Source organism: Felis catus, chromosome C1 (assembly GCF_018350175.1).
Source record: "Felis catus isolate Fca126 chromosome C1, F.catus_Fca126_mat1.0, whole genome shotgun sequence".
Classification (NCBI taxonomy): Eukaryota; Metazoa; Chordata; class Mammalia; order Carnivora; family Felidae; genus Felis; species Felis catus.
This window is the reverse complement of record NC_058375.1, coordinates 40,123,297-40,141,913: the sequence shown is the minus strand read 5'-3', so window position 1 is coordinate 40,141,913 and position 18,617 is coordinate 40,123,297. Positions and strand designations below refer to the sequence as shown.

Below are 18,617 nucleotides of genomic sequence, written 5' to 3'. Positions count from 1 at the left end.
TCTTCTGAGATAGTGCTGCCCACTCACATCCCCTGGCTTCCATACTCCATCTCACTTGTCATTCACCTCCCTGACCAGCCATCATCTTCCCTGACCTGAAGCCTGCTACAGCCTCTACTTGGCTTCACTGCCTCCCCCATTGGCTCTTTAGCCCACTATCTACACTGAAGCCAGAATTAGATTTCTTGCCATCACTTGCCTGTTTAAGAAACACTTTAAGGGACTGCCTGGGTGGCTCAGTTGGTTGATCATCCAACTTCAACCTAGGTCATGATCTCATGGTTCATGAGTCTGAGCCCTGTATTGGGCTGGCTGCTGTCAGAGCCCACTTTGGATCCTCTGTGCCCCTCTTTCTCTACCCCTCCCATGCTCATGCTCTCTCTCTCGCTCTCAAAATAAATAAACATTAATAAAACGAAGCCTCCTGGTCCCTCCTGCATCATTTCCCACATTCGTGCTGGCCCCAATCCCTCAACAGGCCCCACACATTTTCAGGTCCTTGTTCTCACTGCCTGCACTACTAGCTCCCTTCAGCTGCCTGGTCCAAACTCCAAGCCCTAAAAAAAATACTTTCCCTTCCCGTAACTGCTCAGATCCTTCTGCATGGGACTCTTAGCATGCTTTGCTCTTGTCTCATTGGGTGGTAACTGATGTTGACCTCTTTGCTTGGCTTCTTAGTTCCCCACTGGGCACTAGATTCCTGGAAGACAAGGCATGGTGTGTCTAGGTGTAATGGCTGGGTTGTTTGTCAAACTGAGCCCAGCTGATTGCCAAAATATGGAAATATTTTTGTACTATTTGGCAATAGCTATCCTGGCCTTTCCCCCAGGACCCTTAGCCTTCCTGTGGTCCAGCAAGTAAAGACTTAATACTGGGCATAGCTGAGGGCTCCCACTTGGTCAACCTGGCTGTTACATTTCTAATTTCACCATGAAAAACCTTTCATGAGGAATGGGACCCATTTCGTTCTTCTCTACCAGATGAACACCCCAGGTTCCTCCAAGGTCTTGACTTTATGAAGAGTCTTGAGCAGTGGCTTGGGAGCCCCTGCTCTCTGGAAAGTAACAGAAGCCTTCCCTTCAAGATGCCCAGGTCTGAGAGCATGGGAAAGTGTGGCCCTTCTCTGGTGGACTAACATGGAGGCAGGTATTAACAGCTTGAGATTTCAGGACCAAAGGTTGTGGAGGGCTTGATAGTTCCGCTCAGTTATGGAACCCATACTGCATGCCTGGCACCAAGTGAGGCACTGGGCCTCTAGAGCTACATCAGGGTAGACCTTTTGGAGTTCACAGCCTGGATGGGGAGACAGGCATGTAAACAAACAATGACAGCATGGGGTCATGATAGAGGTGGGTGTGCGATGGGGCCTTGAGAGGCCCAGAGTCAGGGAGGGCCACTTGGAGAATAGAGAAGGCCAGCTGGACCTGAGTTCTGAAGGACTGCACAGAGGAGTCTTTCCCTGAGCCCAGGGTCACCCCTTCCAGACCACTACCCTCCTAGAGCAGCAATGCCCAGTCGTTGCTCTGTCTCTGTCATTGCTGGTCTTGTCCTGTCAAACCACAGTGTGAAAACAACAATAATCAAAACTTAGGGGTGCCTGAGTGGCTCAGTTGGTTAAGTGTCTGACTCTTGATCTCAGCTCAGGTCATGATCTCATGGTTGTGACATGGAGCCCTGCATTGGGCTCTGTGCTGACAGTGCAGAGACTGCTTAGCATTCTCTCTCCTCTCTCCCTCCCTGTTCCTCTCTTCTCTCTCTCAAAATAAATAAACATTAAAAAAGCTTAAATTGTGCTTACCATGTATAAGTGCTTTATATATAATAACCCATTTAATCCTCACAGTGATCCCTTGAGGCAGCTGCAATAAATGTTCCTGTTTTATAGATGGGGAAACTGAGGCAAAGAATATTTTTGTAATTTGTCCGAAGTTGTGGAGGGAAAATGTGGCAGAGCAGCTAGGCAGCCTAGTTCTAGCATAGAGGTATTTTAGCCACCATACCACTCTACCTCAAACCATCTCCAAATATCACAGCTGGGGTCCTCATCTCTGTGGTGAGAACACGAGGTGGTCTTTTTCTCTGGAATGTATCATGTGGTTTGTAGTCCCCACAGTCTCAGGCACCTTTTGACACAAGCTCCTTGAGATCCCAGGTGCTACATGTATCTGTTTGAGCTCACAGTGAGGGTTTAGCCATGGGCAATCGCAACCCCCCCCCCCCCCGACTCCCACCCTTGAAGTCAGCATAACATCACAACCTGCAAGAGCTCCAGGAGCCCAGGTCTAACAGAGGATTCCCAAACCTGCAAGAGTCATTATTGCCCAAGCTGGCCTCACCCTTTCTTGCATCTGTGTCCTCACAATGCTCCCTCCTCTTCTTTCACAGGAGCCTGCATGGAGGAGGTGACATCTAAGTTGGAATGTGAAGGGTGAGGAGTTTTTCATGCAGAGGAGAGGAGCACAAACCTTTCAGGTAGAGAGAGCTTCCCAAGCACAGACTAGCACTGGGAGTGTGAAATAGTATGATGTGTTTGGAGAATGAGGAGAGTCAGGGTCAATGATGAGGCTGGGAAGGTAAATAGAGGATATGACCTTTGCCTTCAGTCATTGGGCAATGGGGAGTCACTGAAGAATATGGAATAGTGGAATTGCATGGACGTATTGGTGTTTTAGACATACCATAGAGCATGGTTTCCTAGGAATGGACTGGCGGTGGGGCAGCCAGGAGGGAGGCTGTGCCATAGTTCTTATACAATAATAGCTTAAATTAACATGGTGAAAGAGAAGGGGGCAGCCAAGAAATGCTTCTAAGGACTTGAGACTGCTGATTGTGGGGTGAAGGCAGGAGGAGTTGGCCCCTGGCTCAGGCTCCTGGCTTGGATGACTTGGGGCTGGTGCCAGGAGAAGGGATACATTTGGGTATAAAGTAGTGCGATCTATCTATTTTGGACGGTGACTCAGGTGGGGCCCAGGTGCCAATGTGCCCTGGATTGTTACCTACACAGGTGAGCTCAAGAGTGGGCTTTGGTCTAGAAATAAAGATCCTAGAGTCCTCAGAGGAGGGAAGAATGTGAAGCCATGGGAGGGGGTAAAATTCCCTAAAGAGAAGGTGCCAATGACACCATGAAGGAGAACCAGAGAGTGGACCCTGAGGGAGGCTAGCAGTTCAGGGGCAGGCCACATGGATGATATCTTCAAACTGTCAGGTATGAGTCATTCATTCAACAGACTGATCACTTCCTATCTGCCAGGCTCTGTTCTTTATGCTATGAATGCAGCAGGAAGTGAGAAAACCTCTGACCATGGAGGTACATTCTAGTGGAGAGAGGTGGACATAAACCAAAGTAAAATATGTAGCAGGACAGGTGGTGGTTAAGTGTTCTGGAGGCTAATTAAGCAAAGGATGGGGGGTGGCTAGGGAGGGTTGAAGTGGAGAGCTGCAATTGTAAATGTGGGGGCCTCACTGAGGTTATATTTGAACAAAGATTTGAAGGAGGTGAGTGAGGTGGATATCTGGGGGAAGACTGTTCTAGGAAGAGGAAACAGCAAGCGGTCCTAAAGTAGGCTGTGCATGGCACGTGGGAGGAATAGCTGGGAGGCCATGCAGTTATCACCAAAATTGTATAAGTATTATTGTTATATAGTTATTATATAAATTTTTAGTATCTACTCCTGCTCTGTACTGCAATGATTTTTGTAGAGGTGATCTTGGGCAAGTCCCTTAACCTCTCTGTACCTCAGTTTCCTCATCAGTAAAATGGGGATAATAATAGTATCCACTTGTTGGTTAGATCAGATGAGTTAGTATATGTAAAGTACTTTGCATAGCACTTGGTACAGAGTATTTGCTGCTACTACTAGTATCACTATTAATATTTTTATAATCATCATCTCCTTCTCTCTAGACTTCAAGCCCTTTGAGGACAATGGCTGTATGTGGTTCTTCCCTGCAGCCCAGAGCCAGCCCAGGGCAAGGCTTCACAGTGTAGGCTCTATAAGGGAGTTTTTGGATAGAACAAATAGAAAAACAAAAGGCAGGACATGGAAGGAGCCAGGTATCTGGTGGCCCTCCCCCCGCCCCCAGCTCCCCAGACCCCACAGAGCTGGCCAGGGCCTGGGCGGCTAGGGCTTGAAGCAGGCCCGAACTCCATGTGCATGTGGAGCCTCCAGGCCTGACAATCTATTTGTTATTAGGGTAATAAATAAACAAGTTGCTTGTCAGCACAGGGACTGGCACGAGCGCCTTAGAAGATAAATGCTGCCTCTGAAATAGACAAATATTTACCATACTCCAGACGAAGTTGTCAGCCCTGCTAAAGGCCTCCGGGGCTTAGAATTAAAGTGAACATTGAGATTTTTTTCTACCCTAATGGAAATATATAGCATACTTCTTCATAACAAAGAATGTGTAGCTGCCTGTCCTTGAGCACCTACTGTGTTCTGGGGCTTTCCATCACACTCATCACAATCCTCTGGGGTAGGAATTGTGATCACCACATTACAGATGAGGAAATTGACACTTGAATGAGTGAAGTGACTTGCTAAAGGCCACACAGTGAAGGCTGAGATTTGAACCTGATCCCTAGCCCAGGCTCTGGGTTGGAATTTCCTGTAGCCAGTATGTCAAGATCCTTAGCTCAGTGGGAGGAGTGGTAGGCACAAAGACGGGCTCCTCTCCACCTTATTACTCTGGGCTCACTTCTACTTTCATGGAACAGACAAATGAGGTTCTTAAAGGACTGTGTGCCTGAATGAGGTTGTCACAGGAGGATGGCAGATGTTGTTTGAGTTTTAAAACTACAGAGCATTAGAGCTGGGAGAGGCTTTATAGTTCCTTGTACGAATGGAGACCAAGGTCTAGCCCAGCCCTGATATGTTAACTTCTGCTGTGTGTGCAGGAATCATGTGACATGATCCCCACTTCACAGATCAGGAAATTAAGACTTAGAAGACTAGCAACTTGTCCAAGGTTACATTGCCATGAAATGGCAGCCCCAGGGTTCCAAAGTGGAGCATCTCCAGAGTGTGTAGGTAGAGTGAATGGGTCACCTACATGCCAGGCTGTCAAGATTCACTCCTGGTTCTGTCATTTATTAGCTGCATGACCTTGGGCAAGTTACTTAGCTCTTTGTGCCTCTATTTTCTTGTCTGTAAAATAGACATACTAGTAACTTACCTTGCAGGGTTGTTGGGAGACTGAAAAAGTATGTATAAAGTACTTATACTCTGTCTGACATATAGCAAAAATATTAGTAATTATTATTTATTACAAATATTAGTTAATTATTATTATCATTATTGAGTTGTTTGTGTGTCATTCATTCAGCAAAATTTATAGGTGTCTGAAGCAGATGCTGTCAGTGCCCACACATATGCCCCCAGAATTTACCATTTCTCACCATAACGGGCAGGCCAGAAGTACCAGGGTGTTAGCATACAGAGCAGCTTTCAGCCAATAAGTAATGGCAGCTGGTGGATACATACCCCAGCTCTCTCACCCCTCAGGTGGGATATCCTGAGACAGAAGTTCTACACTGGTTCCTGCAGTTATGTTCCACCAACTCGTAGAGGTAACTTGCTTAAAAATACACCCTCTATTGGTGCCTTCCTTTCCTTAGCTCACTTCCCAATATCCCTTCTAGAGTTTCCTGAAACCACTTTCCAAATACACTACCTGCAGTTTAATCCTTGTTTTAGAATCTGTTTCTGAGGAAACCCAAACTCAGGTAGTTTCTAATGTGTATCAGATCTTATGTTTGGGGCTGAGTAGGCAGGTGAAGTAGAGTTGGGAAAATGAGGAGAGAATTCCTGGCAGAGGGAACAGCATCTGCAAAGGCACAGAGATATGAATTGTGTTTGGTGAAGTGTGAGGAGAGGAGTATTGCTGGGCTAGTTTGACTTTTACTTTGGCTGTGATATGGACAGGTTTAGGAAAGATCCCTCAGATGGCCATAAGGAACACTCTGCCCAGACAGTAGTCTCAATTTAATATTTGAGGACCGTCTGCAAAAAGTGGGGTGTTCCATCTGCATTTTTCCTGTAAGGTTCCAAAGGTGTTCATCAGCTTAAGGTTGGTTTTAAATAGTTGAATTTCATTAGAAAAACACTATAATTGCTGATGGACCTCATTATGAAAGGCTCAGCCTAGAGACTGTGAGGGCATCTGAACATTCTTTGAACATTCTTTGGTACAGGCAAGAGGCTCAGCTCAGTCCTAGAAATGACCTCTGCCTCCCTCAAAGAGCAGGGACAGGGTCTGTCCTCTTCCTCTCTCTGAACCCCTGAACAAGGCTTTCTTTTCCTCATGTTCCTCCTCCAAGAAGCATCTCTTCTACATATAAATCACTGCTCTTCTCAAGTCCCTGAAGTTCCTTTTGGATGTGTACTCTCTTTCAGTTCAGCAAACAGTTCCTGAGTTGTACTTGAGTGGAACTCTTGAGCAGGCCCTGGAGACCCAAGGATGCCTCAGATGTGAGTCTGTGCCTCCAGGGAAAACTCTCACTCTGGAAGAAGAGATGGGCATGTAAACTGATAGTGATTTATATGGTGAGGAAGATGTCACAACAGAAAGGCAGAGGGAGGGATTAATCAAATCTAGGGAACAGGTCATGGAGAGCATCTCAGAGCCAATGTAATCTAAACAGGGTTTTGAAGGATGCAGAAAAGTTGGGTACTGCTCTTCCTTGACTAGGTGTGTGCCTTCATAGAGAATGAGCATCAGACTCTGCCACACTTTCAACTTCTTCCCCTAATTCAGACTCCTCCAAAGCTAGATATGCTCAGGCTCTATCCCCATCCTCAGCCACACCTTGAGTCTCACCCCATTCTGGTGGGAAGAGAAAGTAGCTGAGAGCCTGGGACCAGCACTGCCCCACCCCCATCCCCACTTTGCTTTTGAATTCCTGAGCTGGAGCTCCTGTCCCAACTATATGAACTCTGGGTATTCTTTAGTTTCTCCCAGTGAAACTCTTGTATTTTATTATCTAATTTATTTTGTCCTCACAATATTAGATAGGCCCACAATATTGGATAGGTGGAGCAAAGGTCTCAGGGTCACACAGTCAGGTAATGTTTGAGCAGATCCTTGGACCTGGGACTGGCTGAGCCCATGGTGCCATTCTAATAAATCAATTTGTTAAAGCCTTGGAGATGCTAAAACATTTGGATAGAAGATTCTAAAGCTGCTGAATATCTCAACAATCAACTGGCTTCAATCTTACCTTCTTTCTACTAACAAATTTTCAATTTGTGATAATTCAGAATTTGTGAGCTGGCCTGAAATTTACCTTTGCCTTTGCCATGAAAAGTCTCAGCAGAGGTACATATTTTTGAAGAAAAAAGCCCTGCTATTTGGATGTTTAATTGACACTAAATGTATCAACATTATGTGCCCATGGCAAAGATTTATATTCATTCATAAGAGTTAGCTATTCTAAGCGTGGTTTTGATGGGCAATAGAATATGCCACTTGTAGAGATGTGGGGGAAGAACATACTTCCTTGCTTTCATCCTGTAATTCACACTTTTATTTGTCAGAGGCTCTGAGCCTCTGCCCCACAGCCAGTCACACTAATTCTGATTATTTATTTTTCATGTACTTTTATAATGGGACACTCCTCTGCCCATGCCAATTGCTCTGCCATTACTCATGTTGACGATGAAGGCAAAGTGGTTAAGGAGAAGAGAATTGAAGTCCAATCATAGATTCCCCCACTGACTTTATGTGTCCTTGCACAAATTTTTTAAACTTCTTGAATGTCATTCAAGTCTCTACTTTGGCTTAACTTCCTTTTATAGCTCCAGCTTCTGCTTATATTCCATAGATTACCTAAACCCTTCAGTCAAACATGCTTACTTCCCATTCCAGGAGCATGCTCCATTCTTTCCTCCTTCCTCCTTCACTTGGAATGCTCTTTCTTTGCCTTAAAATCCCATGAAAAATGGGGCATCTGCATGGTGCAGTTGGTTCAGCATCTGACTCTTGATCTCAGTTCAGGTCATGATCTCATAGTATGTGAGTTTGAGCACTGCATCTGGCTTTGTGCTAATGGTGTGGAGACTGCTTGGGACTCTGTCTCCCCTTCTCTCTGCCCCTCTCCAGCTTGTGCTCTCTCTCTCTCAAAATAAATAAACTTTAAAAATTAAAAAAAAATCCCATGTATCTTTCAAGACTCAGATGAGTCTTGAAAGCTTTCTCCATAAAGCTTTCTTCTCAGCTGGCTGTGAGCCTCCCCTATCATCTCTTTGAGAGATTTTTAGTCACATCATACCTGGCATTAGAATTCTTGTAGACATGTCTTTTTCCTATTACTAGATTATAAGCTCCTTGAAGGCAAAGTCAATATTTTCTATATACTTATAAATCCACATTATAGACTTGGATGTACAGATGTAAGTGGAGAAGTTGGAATTTATACTTGGGGGTTCTGACTGCAAAGCCCCTGCTTCTGTATCCTATGGAATGGATAAAATAACTTCAATTTCAAATGCTGATAGTATTTTGTACTTTGTGTTACCTGTAAAGATGAATCGTAAACTCTGAAGTTCTGTCATTCTCAGGAGATAATGGGATGACTCTGGCTTTCTTGGATGGCCAGGTGGGAAATTCAGCAGGAACTCAGTTGCAGATCTATGTCAGAGATTTCACCATGGAGCCCAAGTCTGGATTTGGGGGACATCCAGGCCTGAGACTGACCATCCCTTGTTCCTGGGATCTTCAGATGGGTGGGATTCTGAGGCTGTGTGGGGATCTGTACTGGTTCCCAGTCACCCTTCTTATACCTCAACATCCACTCTTCCAATCTTTTCACCATCCAGTGTGACTCCTATATATCTTGCATTGAACTAGGTCCTGAAAATACAAAGATTAACCAGACACCATCTTTATCCTCTAGGGGGAGGCAGATATGTGAACAGATAATGAAAGCCTATGGAGATATATGTTATGGTAGAGGAAAACCTAGGTGTTGTGGTGGCCCAGAGCAGAGGGCCCAGGGGATCTGAGAGATCACACTTTCTGCCTCTTGCTCTTTCTGGACTGTGGAGTACATTGACTCATTGTGAGATCTTAGACATATCACATTTATTCTCTGACCTTGATTTTCATTCTCTGTACAGCAAGGTATCTGGGGTCAATGATCCCCCCAGATCTTATCCCACAATATTTAACTCTGTAAGTAAGTATTGATGCCTCTGTACTCATGCTGCTGGGCACAATGACAGTCATCATAATACCCTCAATGTTTCTCAAGAGGGGCCTCCTCAGAGCTCCAGGTCTCATCAGGCAGAGAAGCTCTGGTATTAGGTTGTTGACTCAGGGACTTACAGAGAGGTTTCAGGTCATCTATTGGTGTCTGTCAGTGCTGGAATGGCCATGTCTGCTCTGAGCATTGCCTGCCTTCCTCCTATTTCACTGGGGAGGCTGCTCCCTGTAAACATCATGTCAGGACCCAGGGATGCAGTGTTAAGCAAAAATAGATGCAGTTTATATCCTCATGGAGTTTACAGTCTAGTTGGAGAGTGAGCCTTAATAAAATGGTCAACAAATGAATGTATAATTACAGCCTAAGATAAGTGCTCAAAAACAAGAGGCATGGTTCTAGGAGAGCAGGTATAGTAAGGACTGAAAAATATCAATAGATTTAGCAGCATAAGGTCATTACTGAGGGCTGTTTTGTCAGAGTCATAGGTCCAAAAGCCACACAGGAGTGGGCTAAATTTAAATTGGAGGTAAAGAAGTGGAGATGGTCAATGTAGGTAACTCTCAATCACTGGGCACTGAATGAGCTGGAAGGAACTTCAGAGTTCTTTCATGGAAGGCACTTTAAGAAAGGTCACAAAGTGAGGCTCCTGAGTTGCTCAGTCCATTGAGCATCTGACTCTTGATTTCAGCTCAGGTCGTCATCTCAGGTTTGTGAGATCAAGCCCTGCGTTGGACTCTGTGCTGACAGCATGGAGCCTGCTTGGGATTCTCTCTCTCCCCTCTCTCTCTGCTCCTCCCTCACTCATACTCTTTCTGTCTCTCTTTATCTCAAAATAAAAATAAATAAACATTATTTAACAAGAGAAAGGTTACAAATAGATTCACAGACATCATCTTTGTAATCCTTAGAACAATCTTGTGACACAGGAAGGTCAAATTCACATTTGACAGATGAGAAAAATGGAGACCCAGCAAGGTTTTGTGTCTTGAGCAGAGTATTCACAGAACAGCCAGGACTGGAACTTAATTCCCCCAGAATCCCTGCCTTCCTTATGCTCTGCAAACACTGTTTGTTTAGAGGTTATCTGAATGAATGTGTATTGTTTTCACCATACTCAGGGTTTCTTTATTACTTCTTCCTTCTCTCCTCAGTACTGAAGGATTCAGGACCATGGCCAGCACCGAAGCAGCCTACAAATTCTGAAATAAGCTTAGAGTCTTAGCCAAAGAGATCAGCACTGCCTTTGTAAGTTGGTTTTCTCAACAACATAAACCAAACATCTATTAAGTATCAGGTGCTGTGAGAGGTGCCAGAGACTCAGAACTGGAAAACTGACCTTAGGGAACCTACCATCTAGGATGGAGAAAACGTGGACACAGATAATCACAACAGAGTGTGAGATATGCACAAAGGTTGTGGGATCAAAGAAGGGTTCCTGGAGGAGGCCCAGCCTGAGCTGAATCTTGGAGAGACCAGATGGCAGTGAGGAGTTACTGGGTGGTTTTAAGCAGGGGCTTGAAAACGTCACATGTGTGTTTTAGAAAGGTCCCTCTGGTGCATTGTGCGAATAAAGGAGGGGGTGAGAGAGAGGCAGGGGCTGACTCAGGAGACTGAGCAAGAGGAAGGAGTCCCCCCAAGCTCATTCTAAAAGGCACAGCCAGGTTTTCATCTCACTTGCAACAGTAGATGGAAATATCCTGGGTTTTACATGTTTCCTTTTGGCACTGAAAGATTTACCACCTTGCCAGCTGAAGCTGACACTGTGAGAGAACTGTGTTGCTGGTGGAAAGGAGGGAATTGAAATTTGGGGATAGAGAGAGGAAGGAGAATTTGATTTGCTGAACAGTCACTATGCATCAGCACCGTGCTAGGTGCTTTTCACATATTCTCATTTAATTCTCCCAACAACTTGTGAAGTAATGAGGTCCCCAGTTTCCATAAAAAGAAACTTTATGGGAGAGGATCAGAGATGCCAATTAACTGTGGCCTATGGCCACACACAAAATAAAAGGGAGAGTCAGAATTTGAATTCAGATCTGCATGTCCCCAAACTCCTCACATTCCCTCTTCATGCACATGCTGTTTTGGTGGGGACCCAGCTGACAGAGGAGTAGAATAACGGCTTCTGGGCACCCACTACTGCAGCCTCCTGTTCACACACAAAGGAATAATTATATTAAGTATTGTTTTCTCAGTTCCTAAATCCAGAAGACTTGGAAGGCCGCAAGTAGACATAGGATCTGTGACTCAGCCCCTCCTGGGCTGGGTGCATTTTGCTTGTTCCTTACCATCCCATAGTACCCCGTCTTGCAGAAAAGAGTGCTTCTTTGTCCAGGAATGAGAAATTGAGGGGTTTCATATTGGTGCCAATTACCTGCTCTGACACCCCTCAGGTGCCCTTGGCCCCCAAGTTTTGGAGGCTGTATCATTCTCTCTGGGCACTTTGCTGCGGCTGTGGTGATGTCTGCCGCAGAGCCTGAGGAAGCTTTATGGAGATGGTCACACTCCAGTGCCCAGCCTACTTGTTGGAACTTTCCAGAAATATTGCACTGCAGACATTTTCCACGCCGTTATGCTAATGGAATCAGGAAAAATCAATTGTCCTTAAGGAACAGGGGAATGAGACGTGCTGTAAATGCCACAGAATGAGTGATTGGTTGATTGCTTGCCGGCGATCGGAGCGCGTCTCATCCCTACATTATTCTGATGAATTTTTATGGCATGCCTCCTCTCTTGCTTGCTCCCTCCCCCCACCTCACCCCCCTAGCTGGGGAAGAAGGTTTATGGCTTGCAGCTTCTCAGTTGATTGAATGCAGCTGGCATTGTTGCAGCAGAGGACAAATAGGTACATTTGCTTTACAGGCTGGGAAAAGTGGGTTTGGAGAAATTGCACTGCCACGTCCCTCTGCAACAAAGGCGCCCTTAAAAATGCAGATATTTTTTATGAAATGACTTTACTCTCCTTCTTGGCTGTCCGTAATCTTCCTATCAGAGGAAAGGGCAAAAAAAAAAAAAAAAAACGGTTGGGGGAAAGAAATATATGGCCTGCAATTCTGCGGAAATCCGATTTTTCATTCTCATCACAAAGGAAGCTAACGAAGGCATTTCATTAGTATTCATTTTAGGCCGATGTGATTTTCTTCTCTTTGCTAACACAAAAATAAATAAATAAACAGTCGAGCCATGTCTGGGAAACTGCCGACAAGGCGGCCTGGAGCAGAGGTCAGCATTTTCTGGAATGAGTGTGTACCGCATTCAGCAAGGTGGCCAAAAAAATGGATCCAGCTCAAATAAGGACCATCTGGGGCAGAGAAGAGACAAGGTTTAGGTGGAGACAGGTCCCTTGGGTTTCAAAGCTGGTGTCCAGCTTGGCTGTGACAGTTTATGGACTGGGGAAAACAAACAGGCTGTTACTATTGTTTTCCATGAGGAGTTTGTGCGATTCTGGCTGCTGGTCCTGAGGCAGGGGATGTTTCACATCTGGTCAGGGCACTAAGGAGCTCCTTCTATTGTTTATTCTTCCCTGTTTCTTTCTCAAGGACAGCTAAACCCTGTTGAGGGCTGAAATCATATTGTGAAAATCTGGGAGTTTTTGGCTGGGAAGTAGAGATTTTGGGACACAGCTGTTGTCTTCATCCATCCAAAGGGGCATTGTGGGCAGAGGAGCAGGCTTATTACATTGGGCACCAGAGGGCTAAACTAGGATCTGTGGGTGGAAGTGACAGTAGGCAGAGGAATCTACCAGATATGAGATCAAATTTCAGATCAAGCATTTTCTGGTGTGTCCATAGGCAAGTTATTAATGCCTCTGAGCCTCAGCATCTACATTTGTATAATTAGGTAAGTTAGAATAAAATCCAATCTTTTTATTATTTTCTAACTAGGATCAGGTATAGTAACATGCAGTGCTGGGAAGCAGGTATTGGTGACTGCTTTGTAGAGAAGTTCCCCTTCTGAGGTTCAGAGAGGTGGTAAGTTGCACAACCTCTGGGAAGCAGGCTCCTGGTCTCTGAAGTCAAAACTTCTTAACTGCCCCCCAGCCCCAGGCCCTCTTGTTCAGTGGCTTCTTGGGCTACTGTGAGCAGGAGGTGAGACACAGAAGCAGATAGCTCTTTGTTCTTAGATAAAAATTACCCAGTTTGCCTCAAATACCAAGTCATTTTATACATTTCTGTCTCTCTCCTGGACTGTGCATTCCCAGAGGGCATTGTTCCTTTGTACCCTCTGTGCTCAGTTCCAATGGCTTAGCAATTCCTGACTTGTCTTAATGTGCCATATCCTTGGATGGTTACTAGCCCTGACCTGTGCTCTTGTGCCTTTGCAGAACCTTCTTCCCTGCCTTTCCCATTTGGCCAAGTCTTACTGATCCTTCAACTCAGATGCCACCACTTCTGGAAAACCTTCCTGGAGACCCACACAGGTCTTTATTCTCTCTGTGCTCTTGTGGGGCCATAGTGTACTTTTTGTAGAACTGTAACTGTAATAGTAACAAAAAAGCAGCAAGAATCAGGGAGTCAGGTTGACTTGGGTTCAGATCTTACCACTGATGTACAATCATGAATGAGTCTCATTTTCCTCCACGAGCCTCACTTTCCTCATTGGGCAGTGAGGATGGTGATATTACCTACCTCCAAAGACTGTTTGGAGGAGTCAGGGAGTACTATTTGCAAATTACTTTGCTCAGTGCCTAGGCACATAGGTGACAGTAAACAATTCAGAATGAATGAATGAATGAATGAATGAATGAATGAATGAATGAAGTTTCTGGTTGGTTAGAAATCTTGATAAAGAAGACTGAAGACACATTTTTTTTTTTTAATTTTTTTTCAACGTTTATTTATTTTTGGGACAGAGAGAGACAGAGCATGAACGGGGGAGGGGCAGAGAGAGAGGGAGACACAGAATCAGAAACAGGCTCCAGGCTCTGAGCCATCAGCCCAGAGCCCGACGCGGGGCTCGAACTCACGGACCGCGAGATCGTGACCTGGCTGAAGCCGGACGCTTAACCGACTGCGCCACCCAGACGCCCCTGAAGACACATTTTCAAATCTTCAGTTTCCTCACTCCTGTCCATATTCCCAGAATAATAACTAACCGCACAATGTGCCAGGTAGTTAGTGGCAGGCCCAGAGGTAGCACTAGGGTCTCTGAGGCTCTAGTTTAGGCATTTTTCATGTCTCCCCTCCCAATCAGGACTTTAGCTCATCAAGGGCTCAGTCCCATCTTCTTCACCTGTCTCCCTACTGTGGGTAGCCCATGAGGTGTTGACTGGAGGGTGATAGGGCTCAGTTGGGGAGATCTGAAGTTCTCAGTTCAACCCTGCTTGCCTGCGATCCCATGGCTGTCAGCTTTCTCATCCATCATGGGGCAATAATATTTCTTTCCAGGCCTACTGCGCTGGGCTATTACTGAAGAGGGAGAGGAAGAGGAAGAAGAGCAGGGTGCTTCATCAGTTCTTGTGCTTCTAGGAATTAAACTGATGGCTGTTGTTGCTGTTGTGGTTGTTGTCATTGTCTCTCAAAAGAGTCCCCACAGTCAGGGTCTTGGAGCCAGTCTCTTAGAGGAGATGGCTCTGCCCTTGAAAGCCACTCTCTCGGCCTGGTGTTTCCTGTGGGTAATTTGAAACTGGGGCTCAGAGAACTGAACTCCAGTTAATGGTTTTCAATAAAGAATTAAGTGCTGCTCGTCAGGCTGGCGCTGGGGCTGGTTTCCCGGAAGGGGGAGAGGGCTGAGGGAGGGGGCAGTTGCACGCGTTTAGGGATGCGTTTGCATTTTCCGGTCAGTTAGGCAGCCTGATGAAAAAGGGATAAGATCAGGCCACAGCAGCCAGAGGGTGGAGTGGAGGGGGGAGTAAGAGAGACCCAGACTTGCACTATGCAGGCTTCAGGGAGGGAGTAATGGTCACTGCCATGGAGCTAGATGAGTTGTTACCACAGAAAGTACTTTTGTCAGACACCTGGCTACTGGCCCCTGCCCTCTGGGCAGCCCCTATAGCAAGGAATGCTGAAGCCTTTTCTGCTATGGCTGCCTCCCACATCATACATCACCTTATTACAACCATGGCTTTCACTGTGCTTTCTGCACAAAATAACTCCTTAAAGCTTCATCTACAACCCAAAGGGGTTGCTATTATTTTCATCACTCTTGCTTTGCAGATGAGGACACTGAAGTACAGAGAGGTTAATTAACTTGCCCAAGGTCACACAGCTTCGGAGCGGCAGATATGGGCTTCAGAGCTATGTAGTCTGGTGCCAAAAGTTGTGCTATATGATCACTATGCTGTATAACCTGCTATTCTTTACGAGGGTCTCCAAATCATTTTATCTACAGCTCATGAGGTTAGTAGGGGAGGGTCATTAGCTCCACCTCACAGATAAGGAGGGACTGAGGGTGAGGGAGGTGCTGTGTTAGGGAAAGGGGGCTTGAAAGAGAGTTAAAGAAGGCATCCAGATATGGGGAATGAAGTAGAAAGATCCCATGAGAAAGTTATCTGCAGCAGATATCAAAAGCCTTAAAAATGTTCAAACCCTCTGACTTGGTATTTCTGTTTCTGGGAATCTGCCCTAAGGAAATAATACTGCTACAAAAAGGCAATTCTAATAAAAGAAAAGATTGATTATAATATCAAATGATTGGAAGCAATTTAAGTACCCAACTATGGGAAATGGTTAAATAAAATCTGGTGTTTACACCTGATTTGACAGTCTGAAGCCATCAAAAATAGTGGTTCTGAAGGTGACATAGTAGTCTGGAAAAATACTTATGTTACAGTGTTAAATAAGGAAAAAAGTAAGACAAAATTTCACGAATAATAAAACCTCAAGTATGTACCAAGTATATCGGAGCTATGTGAAAGAACAGCTGCTATGTTAGGATGATAAAATTGTAAGCACTTTTTCTCTGTTTTTCCAACTTCTATAATGCTATTTAATCTTATATTGTTTTTTTAAATGTTTATTTTTGAGAGAGAGAGCATGCACACGAGTGGGGGAGGGGGACAGAGGATCCAAAGCGGGCTCTGTGCCATAAGCAGAGGGCCCGATGCGGGGCTCAAACCCATGAACTGTGAGATCATGACCTGAGCCAAAGTTAGACTCTTAACAGACTGAGCCACCCAGATGCCCTAATGCTTTAATTATGGATAAGTTGGTGGACTTGGTCCAGGATATTATTTGATGGCCTAAGAAAGGTTAGGCCTTTCCATGCCTCAGTTTCCTAATCAGTAAAATGTCAATAAGACTCCCTTCTTTTCAGGACTGCTATATTTAATGAGATAGTAGGTATAATGTACCTTGCACAGTGCCTATGCATCATAGGACTAAGTGATGTCAATTACTCCCCTGAGGTTTCTTCCATTTCTCACAGGTTATCTTCTGACTTATTGAGGTTTGCCACAGTGAGGGTGGGACAGCTACATCCAAACCTGTATTCCAGAGATGGAGTCTCCTTAGGTCAGGTGTAGACCTGTCAACCCTCCATTGCCTGATACAAGCCAAAAGAATGAAGGCTAGAGAGGGTCAACTGGAACCCCAAGCCCCAAGGCAAACTCTGAAATTTACTCCCCGTGCTTCTACCACCACCACACACCCCACCCCCACCCCCAGCCTCCCTAAGCAACACATACTACCAAGCTAGTTTCCTGGATAGCATCTCCCCAGGACTTTTGGCATAGAGACTTGTGTGGCTCTGATGCTGCCTGCTGGGGGTCCACAGGTCACCAATTCCTTCATCCATTTGTTTGCTTATTACTCATTCATCTACTCACTCCTTGAATCATGTAGAGGGAGTCAGCTACAGTAGATCCTCACTGAGTGTTGACTTCATGTTTACTGGGGGTGGGGGTGGGGGTGTGCGTACTAGGGATTTTCACTTACCCTAGCTTATCGAATATTCACATGTGCGCTGCAGAAGAGGTTTGCTTAGCAGAACTTGGCAATTAAAAGAGCAAAATACAAATGAATGTTTCCTCCTATAGACAGTCAGTCCGTCTGGCCCCTGGCCCTGTCAATTCTGCCTCAGTACTGCCTTTTGGATCCAATCCTTCCACTCTAGCCCTCTGCTTCAGCCACTTGGTCTCTGCCAGAGTCACCTTTATAAAACTGAAACCTGACTAGGCGAGCATCCCAGCTTTTTGGCTTGGCAAGTCTAGTTTCCCATGGTCTGACCAGGCAGCTCATCACACAGCCACCGTCTGCTTCTCCCTGTTCCTCAATGTGCCTTCATGACTTTATGCTTTATGTACCATTCCTGGTTCCTACAATTCCTTTTCCTGCATGGCAAATGCCTACCTGTACTCTAAAGCCTAGCTCAAATCCCCTCACCCCTTTGGCTCCCATATAAGATTTGCTGTTCCTCCTCTGTACCCATCTTCCATCTCACTACACTGTGATAAATTCCCAGTCTGTTCCCCTCTGGCTCCCTTTCCCCCAGGACTGTACATCTCTCTCAAGGGCAAGAACCATGTCTTTTTATTTCTGTGCCCCTGGAGCTTAGCTCAGAGCCTGGCACAGACAGGAGGCCCAGTGAGTGTTTGTTGACTGAATTATGGATGACAGTGTGATCTCAGGGCCTCCACTAGGGAGGAACAACAGGGCCTCTTGACCTCTTGGGAATGGGAAGTGTTCGCAGCTGAATTCTCCTGGCAGACGCTTTTCAGCATCACCAGCTGCTCACTCCCCAGAGGCCCTGTCTCTGCTCAGCTCCCTGATGGGTATAAGAACATTTGGCCATAAACCTACCTAGCTATGGGATTGCAGCCACCACTTCATAGGGAGCTGACTCTGACAAAGCCTTGACCTGTGCAGCTGGACATGCAGGGAGTCTCATGGTCTGACCCTGCTGCATCTCAGTCCCATGCCATGCCTCTCTGCACCCTCATGCTCTAGGCTACAGCCAGACTGAAAAGTTTTCTGAAGACATCCTGTGACTTCTCTTTTTAAAAACAATTTCTTCAGGGTGCCTGGGTGGCGCAGTCGGTTGAGCGTCCGACTTCAGCCAGGTCCCGATCTCGCGGTCTGTGAGTTCGAGCCCCGCGTCGGGCTCTGGGCTGATGGCTCGGAGCCTGGAGCCTGTTTCTGATTCTGTGTCTCCGTCTCTCTCTGCCCCTCCCCCATTCATGCTCTGTCTCTCTCTGTCCCAAAAATAAATAAAGATTAAAAAAAATTAAAAAAAAATAAAAACAATTTCTTCTGCCTGGAATATTTTCTACCTGCTCAGTCCTCCATCTTTGCCAGTGGATTCCTACTGGCTCTTCTGGTTAGGTCAGGTGTCACCTCTCCTCTGGGCCAAGAGCCTGTCCTGTATACCTCCCAGGCTCTGTGCCACCCCCATCGTTGCACTGTTCGTACAACATTGCCATTACCTGTTTATTTTCTCAATAGGCCTGTGGGGTCCCTGAGGACAGGGAGTTGGTCTA

At 45.7% G+C, this 18,617-nt stretch overlaps 1 long non-coding RNA gene across 1 annotated transcript in view; it reads left to right on the top strand.

Moving 5' to 3' along the window:
• The window catches only part of LOC102902450, a 127,869-nt gene that overhangs the window by 48,167 nt on the left and 61,085 nt on the right, over positions 1-18,617 (top strand). Inside the window, exons 6-8 of the long non-coding RNA XR_006584262.1 lie at positions 2,386-2,472; positions 10,354-10,447; positions 13,527-13,622. This is a non-coding gene — a long non-coding RNA (uncharacterized LOC102902450). The remainder of the gene's footprint in view (positions 1-2,385; positions 2,473-10,353; positions 10,448-13,526; positions 13,623-18,617) is intronic.